Consider the following 8,732-nt stretch of genomic DNA (forward strand, 5'->3'; position numbering starts at 1 on the left):
CATAAAGGAATTGACAGTAAATTAAGTACTGCTCATTTATGATGATAACAAAAAAGAGAAGCGATAACCTCTCAGTACCTTGAATCACTTTTACAGGGGGCCCAACCACATTTTTAACCAATTTACAACAATACTGTGTCTTTGTCTTAACTGAGCGATGACTCAGATCAATGACTCTCTAAAGCTGGCTCCCACTCCATAAAGAAGAAGTCTTGACTGAGCGTACTCACGGTTGCTGCGCGCTGATTGGTGAATCCACATCAGTCACACTCGCAAAAAGTCTGTTTGCAAACGGCGGCGGCGCAGCCAATTCGCTCCCTCGTTAAACGGCCATTTTAATCACTCAGACGTAATTTACTGTTGCACCTCACGTAATTAGCCTGCCCAATTGATTGTTTAACCGCTAATATTTTGAAGCGTTTCCTGTCTCCCGGCAGATGCGAAATTGAGACCGTCATTTCCCCGCAGCCGTGTACGAAGCAGATTCGCGCATTAAGAGCGCGGGCGCGAGGACATTAACATTAGAATGCAGCAGACTCCTCGCATTAGCGCGACAGCTTGCGCCGGGGAGCCCCGCGCAATTTGCAACCTGAACGTTCGCACCTCCGTTTCTCTGCCACCTCGTTAATTACCGTCACTTGCCAGAGGCAATAATTACAGTGTTTCACAGCTATCCGCGAGGTGAGGCTGGAGCTCTTCTGGTTTCACAGCAACACCGGGCTTTTCCCCCAGCGTCCCTGCCAGCATTTTGCTGGCATTATCCGAGCAGCTCACCAGTGTTCCGCAAGCATCCGCCAATAATTTCCCCAGCAATATTTTTGGTGTGAAAAGCTGCTGCTTTAGCTGCATATACTATGCATTTATCCAGAGTGTCTTACACAGCTTGTGCTCTAAACATGTGATCCAAATACAGCTGAGCATTTATTTGCTGAAGCATGTCAGTGCCTTGCTCGAGGGTGCAACTTGGGAATCGATCTGGCAACCTCAAAGTTACAAGCCGCGCTCCCTAACATGCTACACTGCCACCCATAGTCAGTCACACACATATGCCCTGAGGCAATGGTGCCACAGTCTGAAGCGGGCGTGGTCTCATTGACCAAAACTGTACTGGATACAGATAGCATTAGCCTCTGATAAACTAGTGTTGTCTGTGAGGCCAGACTTGCACCTTAATTCAAATTCAAACTGAAAAGCGTATTCAAATCAGCTTTAGTACATTACCACACTAGATATAAAAAACATAACGAAAATCTGACTGATTAAATTTGAAAAATGATTAAATTAGTAATAATGATAACTAGAGGAATGATATACCAGCTGAGTGCAGAGGTAAAAATGTCTAAAATTCGGTACTATTTTGTCTTGTAAAAAACTCAGCATGTAGCTCATTATTTGTACCATCACTATCTGAACTTGGTATGCGCTTATCATTTTAAACAAAATGGCTCTTGTTGTTAATATTGGGTGACTCAGTTGCATCTACAACACGATAGATAATAATTGTATTCATAATCAGAACCGAACCGCTGCCGGTTAATTAGTCTCGAAGAGACTTTAATGAAAAAGTGTGGACCGCTACCTAAAAATAATTTTAAAAAATGATGTTTAAAAGCATAAACAAACTTGGGTTTCTGTGCCAGTGTGAGACGTTTGTTCTCTGTGTACGGCGATGACTGAAAAGGCTGTAAAAACGGGCGGAAGAGGCTCCATCACCCAGCCGTATATTGTTGCTTCCAGCTGTTTGCATATATTTAATTCCGACACAAAGGCTGACGCCGCCTAATAAACCGTCTCATGACTTATTCATCGTTCAAAGTACGACATGGGAACGCTTGCCAAAGTTATTTATAAAAAGCAAAAAAATAAAAAATAAATAAACAAAAATAAATCAAGATTGTGACGTCCATTGTGGCCTAGTGTACTGTTTGGAATTCTAGTGTACTGTTATGGAATTTAAATAAATAAATAAATAAAATAAATCAAGATTATGATGTTGCTTGCCTCCATTATGTACTGTTTGGAATTCAGCTCAGGAAGAATCAGCCGAACCAAACTGTGAAAATGACTCCAGCTTTAACCGGATCGTACCCCGTTCAGAGATCCAGAACACACCCAAGAATCTGCCACCTCCACTGCCTTCATCACCATAACTACGGGATGCATGTAAACACACATTGTACACTGAGGTTTGTGTTGTATCTATTGCTCCGATTAGTCATTCTTGTTCTGTCAGCTTGGTATTCATTCCCTTGACAACTTGACTTCCAGCTTTGCAACTGTTCACAGTAATTGACAGTCTGGAAAAGTGATCTTTGTATTGTTTCTTCAAAGTGCATTGTACAGAAAACAGTACCATATTTTTGGTAAAAGCAAAAAGGATATGCACATAACCCTTGTATACTTATTACCACTGCATTTCCCTTATTTTGTTTTTTACACTTTTATGTATCATCACTTAGCATTACTACTACTAGTACTACTACTACTACAACAATAATAATAATAATAATAATAATAATAATTATTATTATTAGAGTAGTTATTTATAATAATAATAATAATAATAATAATAGTTATTATTATTATTATTATTATTATTATTATAGGGCTCCAGTGTGTGGTGGTTTCCCTTCATAGTGGAAATTGTTGCACATGCATCTTACTGGTGTGATGCAGCTGCTGGACATTAAGATAACTTTAAAACCTGCTGATCTTGAACTTTCCATCCATCCACAGAAGGATTTCCAGAACATTTCCTCACCCAGACTGGACAGTGTCGTCATGGCAATTCTCAGCGCAGAAATACTCAGCCACACACACAGTCCCTGCAGCTAACAGAATTTATTTTGCGTGGGTCATACAATACACAGGACAGCTGTGTGTGTGTGTGTGCATGTGTGTGTGTGCACGTGTTACAGACTAGTAACTCGTGAGAACATGGTTGACCACTGGTGCTGAAAGGCCTCTGGTCCAAATGTGTTAGGCAGATGCTGTAATTTTTTCTGGTGTCTTGTCAGTGCCACACACATACCACACACACACACCTCTCATTGTAAATGAGCTAGGGGAGCAGAGTCAAAAATGGGTTGTAAAACACTGGTGGTCCAGATAAACTGTTTTTCCCACAGGAAGGAAGGACAGAGCAATCAATGAGCTTGTGGAAGAGCACTATTTTTGTCACATTTTATTGGAGAAGTAGAAAGGAGGAATCAATATTTATCAGGTTTGTTTTTTGGTTTATCTGTGGGTCGATCGGACCGTGGAGGAGAAAGGGAAGGTATCTGTTCTTTATGACCCCAGAGGTTTGCCATGTCAGTGTTGGTATTGCATGCTGTATCGCTCTGTCCATATTTACTACGGCAAGCACCGTTACAATAAAATAAATCTGAACAATGCCATAGGCCTAGGCTGAGTCAGCAGTTTGTACTGTGTTTGCAGTGGCTAAAGTGACAAAGTGCCAGGCTTGTGACTCACGGAATTTCTTTTTCTTTAACTTAATAATTAATTAGTCGTTGAATTCCTCGATTTATCGCTTTATCCTCAATAAAAAACTACTGATATAACAAAAAAAAAAATCTTGTAATACATTGCAGGTATTTAGCAGATGCTCTTATCCAGAGCGACTTATCACAACATTTTGCATAGCATTTACATAGCATCCCTTTATACAGCTGGATATATACTGAAGCAATGCAGGTTAAGTACCTTGCTCAAGGGTACAACGGCCAAGTGTCCTACCTGGGACTCTCACCTGTGATCTTTAGGCTACAAGACCAGCTCCTTACCCATTATACCATACCGCCACCCCAGTGTAGCATATGTAGTATTTGCTCAGCTGTACGGGATTATGAATATGACCTCAGTGACATGCTCTTTTCAGTCTTTCATCGAGCTGTCCAGTGCGGAGACGTGTCCTCCTTCCCTGTGCTGAAGGGGAGAGCACATCCACAGCATTTTTCATCTGTAATGGAGAACAGGAGGGACGTGTCACACTGGACCTCACCTCTGAGTTCAGCCTGATGGGGGCTTGAGCAACACAGCTATCACGCTGTCCAGGGACTCTGAAAAGAGATGGGAGAGGGAGAGAGGCAGAAAGAGAGAGAGAGAGAAGACTGAAAAGAAGACATAATATTGAAAATAGAGGGAAACATTACTGCAGTATAACCGTCATAATTTTTACAGAGATCTGACTTATAAGCGTCCCCTTAAGAAGCGGAAGATCTGAGAGGTTTCAGCGGGTCAGATATACACCAATTAATTCACCGCTGAGCTGGAGCAGTCTGGCTGAACTGCATGAAATTAAAACATTAAATACTCGCTCTGTCCTTCTGTCCTGGTCCTTAGATCACACAGAGAGAAAGCCACAGAGCCCGATCAAGCAGAAACATTACTGTCATACATGGGCCCTGGCAACAATGAATAATTTCCCAGGAAAAAAACAATCTAATATTCTTCTAGATAATACTGTGGTGTCTTTTTTTGTTTTGTTTTGTTTTTTGGCTTTTCTTACCCGGTGAAGTCCTCTGTAAGTAGCTGTGTCCTCTGTAATAATCGGGTGAACTTTGTAAATAAGTTTGAATTATCTCCTGCTGAGTGCAGATGGTATCAGTCTGATTTGTTTACATTTTTGCCCTGTCTGCAAGAGAGAATTATTATGTCCCTAAATCCATAAAAACACTGTTTTTCTTTAAACCTCTTCCATGACTCACTACCTAAAAGGACTACCTAAAACTTTGGGAAACTTTTTATTGCCCGGGATTTCTATTCAATGCAGGAAATGCCGCCATTTTACCATGGCAATGAGACCTGCTTTCTTGTGTGGTGGATTGTGAATCTCTCCCGTCTGGTGGTGGGCTGTGTAAAGTTCACGTGCTGAGTTGAGACAGTGCTCATTGTCTCAGGACGCTGACAAATATGTTTTTAATGAACTGGTGATGGATAAACGAGAAAATGGAACGACTGAGAATTCATGCTATTTATCTTAATGATAGATACCTGGCAGGGGATTAACTGTTTAAAAGAATGCACATTTGAGTTTCTGTTCATATTGAGACATTTTGTATTTGGGAATTGTTGAAACGCCCCATTGAAAAAAGAAATCCAACAATGTGTATCGCATTCATGTGGTAAGATCAGATTGTATGTGGACAAACAATCTTATTTCTTTATTATTTAATTAGTATTGAAGTCTTAGGCTATTGGGCTCAACACAAAATGTGAACACTTTCTCAGAGAGCTCAGTTTCCCTTAAATAGGTCAGAGAGAACAGGAAGAATCCTTCAGTTTCCGGTTGGAAAACTGGGATTTAGCCAAATGCTATTTTGAATGATGTTGAAGTCCAGTGTTTATGAGCTTAGAAGTAAAATAAAGATTAAACATCACTGAGCTGACTGGTTGGCTATTCGTAGTGAATCCAACTTTATCCCACACAGAGTCAATTGTTTGATGATTCTTTAAAATTCATACAACGGGAAAAAAAGGGGAAAAAATCAGCCAGATGAAAGCACAGATGGTGTTTGTTTGGGCATATTAAAATCTTCTGAGGACCAGCTATTGTACTTTTCATGAGCTCTGTGTGTTCCAAAGTCATTCCAAACGAGGAATTAAATATCGGCATTAACACAGACGCCGTAATCCAAACAAGGCAAAGACACACAAAGTCAATAAAATTCTGTGTCCCGAGAGCAAGGTTGGAATCCCATTGGCTGCGGCTCTTCTGCTTGTAAAACAGTGGCCTGGTCCTCCCCGCTCCTACACCCGAACTGCTGAAAGGCTATGTCCACCCTGCTCTCATTGTCATTATGGGATGGGTTCTGTTCCGATCCAAAATGCTCTGACGCTGGACAGTAGGGGCGGAGACGGTCCCAGGTGGGTTTGGCCACGAGTGACACGAGGCAAGCTGACGCCGGCCAATCAGAGCCAGTAAATATTTACTGATCGAATGAAGTTGAAAGATACTCCGAGAACCGGGGCGACATTAGGTAAAGGGACACCGCCCCCCTCCCTCCCCCAAACACAGGCTAAAGAACAGAGGAGCCGACGCCGGGGCTCTTTGGTGAACTCTCTCTGTGGGGCCCCTTGTGTTCTTGGATTCATCTTGAAAGCGTGCTGTTGTTGGCCCTCGTCTTTAATCGCCCTTTAATCTCTGAGTCTGAGAAATCTCCCCTCTGTAGCTGATGTACACGGAGTAAATTAAACACAGGTGTCAGGCTATTTACTGCACCCTGCTAGGGAGAATCATAAAAAAATGAATGATGGAAATTATTAAAGTAATATTTGCCGCTGACTCTGAGCTAAAGGAGAATTTAGAATGGGCGTGTGTTTGTGTGTGTGTGAGTGAGAAAGAGACAGAGAGAGTATATATAATATAATCATTATTGCATCTTTGTCACACTGAATGGTTTCAGATCTTTGGACAAAACATAATAGCAGACAAAGAGTAAACATAAAGCACATTTTATGTTTAAAATTATTGTTTTAATAAAAAAGACATTTATTTAAAAAAAAACCCCATATCTCCTATGTGAAAAAGTAATTACCCCCTTAGATATGCGATTAATCGATTAACCAAATTTCCAGTTGGATTCAGGGTGGGTGATTGACTTGGCCGGTCAAGAACAGTCCACTTTTTGGCTCTGAAAAACTCCTTAGTTGCTTTAGCAGGGGGGTTTGGGGTCATTGTCCTGCTGTAAGGTGAAATGCTATCCAATGAGTTTTGAGGCATTTGGTTGGATTGTGCAGGTAAGATGCTTCTACATACTTCAGAATTCATCCTGCTGCTGCCATCAGCAGCGACATAATCAATGGAGATAAGTGAGCCACCACCACAGTGTTTCACAAATGGGGAGGGGTAGTTCCTTGGATCATGAGCAGTTCCTTTCTTTTTCCACTTTCTTCTTTCCATCACTCTGGTACTGTTTAATACTTGTCTCACCCATCCATAAGCCTTTGTTCCAGAACTACACCACTTTTTAAATGTACTTTTAAGCTAAATCTAACCTGGCTATTTGGTCTTCATATTGAGAGGCAACAGCAACATACACCAAATTCAAATGACACTCGTCAGAATCAACTCTTGACCTTTTGTTAGCTTTCATGTGTGCATTTGTACACGTGTGTGAACGTGCAAGTTTGCGTATAAGTGTACAAATGTTTTTGTACGTCTGTATACATTTTAATGTGAATATGTGTGCGTATGAAAGTGTGTGTGAGCGTGCATGTGAAAGAGCGAGCATATGTACTTGTGTGTGTGTTTATGTGAGCATGTGCGTTCCTCCATGGGAGTGGGTGCTGGAGATCACGTGCTAATGATTACATGGTTTTCCAGGCCAATGCTGTGGTTTAGGCTGAAGATGACAGAACTCGGTGGGCTAAGTCCAGACCAGCGACCCCCCCCCCCCGCGCCCGCAGACACGTTTCCAAACGGCGGCGTTTCTACGCGAGGGAAGCGAGGTCCGAGCCTGGGTCCGGATCGTAAATTTCCGCTGCCCAGATCTTATCCGCCGGTCACCCTCGCCAGCTGGACGCCGAGGCATACTTTATAAAACCCGCCGCGCGGCGCCGCTAAATTAAACGCGAAAACAAGCCTCCAGGAACACAGAGGTGGAGCTCCTTATCTAAAACACCCAGCCACCGACCCCATTTCTCTGGCTTTGTCATTTATTTCTCCGTAGAAGAGAACTGAACCTGGCAATTGCGGGAGGTTTTCCTTCTCAAAAGCATTTATGTCTGTTCCGTACAGGAATAGTCGTCCAATTTCAGAAGCACTTCCTGCTGAGAATGATGCGATCTCGTAAAGTCCGCCTCGTCCCGCGCACAGATCACATCTAATCATTCTCCGCAATCACACTCCAGCTGAAGGTGCAGATTACTCAACAAATTAAGAAAAATGCTACTTCCTGTCGCATCCTTTATAAAGGTGACATTTTATACACCGGGTTTAGTGTTATCTCCTCGCGCTTTTCCATTTCGCGGACCTACATCTACATTTTATGTGCCGCTTCATTTTGGACTGTGAAATTTCTCCTGAAGCTCCCCCCCTCCCCCCACCCAAACCACCCCCAAAAAAGTGTTATGAAATCCTTGAAAGGTGTTTCACAAAGATTATAAATACTATGAGGAAATTTAAAGACTTTCTTCTTCTTCTTCTTCTTCTTCTCCTCCTTCTCCTTCTCCCATCTTCTTTCTTCTTCTTCTTCTTCTTCTTCTTCTTCTCCTCCTCCTCCTCCTCCTTCCCCATTGTTGTGATTGGAGCAGTCAAACATGGCTGCTGAGGCTGTGCTCCTGCTAGGCCCGTTTGTCCAGCCGATGTTCTGGGCTGGAAACGGCTCCCCGCAGAACAGCGAGGGAGGGAACGCCGCGGGAGAAGCGTCGAGCCGCCGACGCGCGTTCGAAAAGGACGGGAGCGCACTCTGTAAAGGGGGGGGGGGGGGGGGGGGGTTGGCTCTTTGACTGGAGCTGCACATTCATCTGGCTGAGGCAGGCCAACAAGGCCCAGGAGAAGAGTGAAGTTAAAGTTAATCCGCATCCATGTTAACGCTGGGAAAATTATGTGAACTCACATCCAGTGCCACATCCAGACGGCAGCTCGTGGGCATTCAGTCATTTTGAAACCTCAAAAATAAAATAAAATAAAATAAAATAAATAAATGAATGAATAAATAAATAAACATCCGTGTCCCAAAGGTTTCATTTGTGAGAAGGTGCCCAAGACGTCAAAGCGCTGCGAGTGA

General features: G+C 42.6%; 1 long non-coding RNA gene across 2 annotated transcripts; it reads left to right on the forward strand.

Annotated features, from left to right (window-relative positions):
• The first annotated feature begins 486 nt into the window (after positions 1-486).
• Positions 487-5,778, forward strand: LOC135239653 (uncharacterized). Of its 2 annotated transcripts, none has more exons than XR_010325441.1 (3): positions 487-783; positions 2,029-2,186; positions 3,881-5,778. It is a non-coding gene; the product is annotated as an uncharacterized LOC135239653 (long non-coding RNA). The 2 variants fall into 2 exon arrangements; XR_010325442.1 differs by lacking the exon at positions 3,881-5,778 and adding an exon at positions 2,607-2,819.
• Positions 5,779-8,732: the final 2,954 nt, after the last annotated feature.

This window comes from Anguilla rostrata, chromosome 14 (assembly GCF_018555375.3).
Source record: "Anguilla rostrata isolate EN2019 chromosome 14, ASM1855537v3, whole genome shotgun sequence".
Lineage (NCBI taxonomy): Eukaryota > Metazoa > Chordata > Actinopteri > Anguilliformes > Anguillidae > Anguilla > Anguilla rostrata.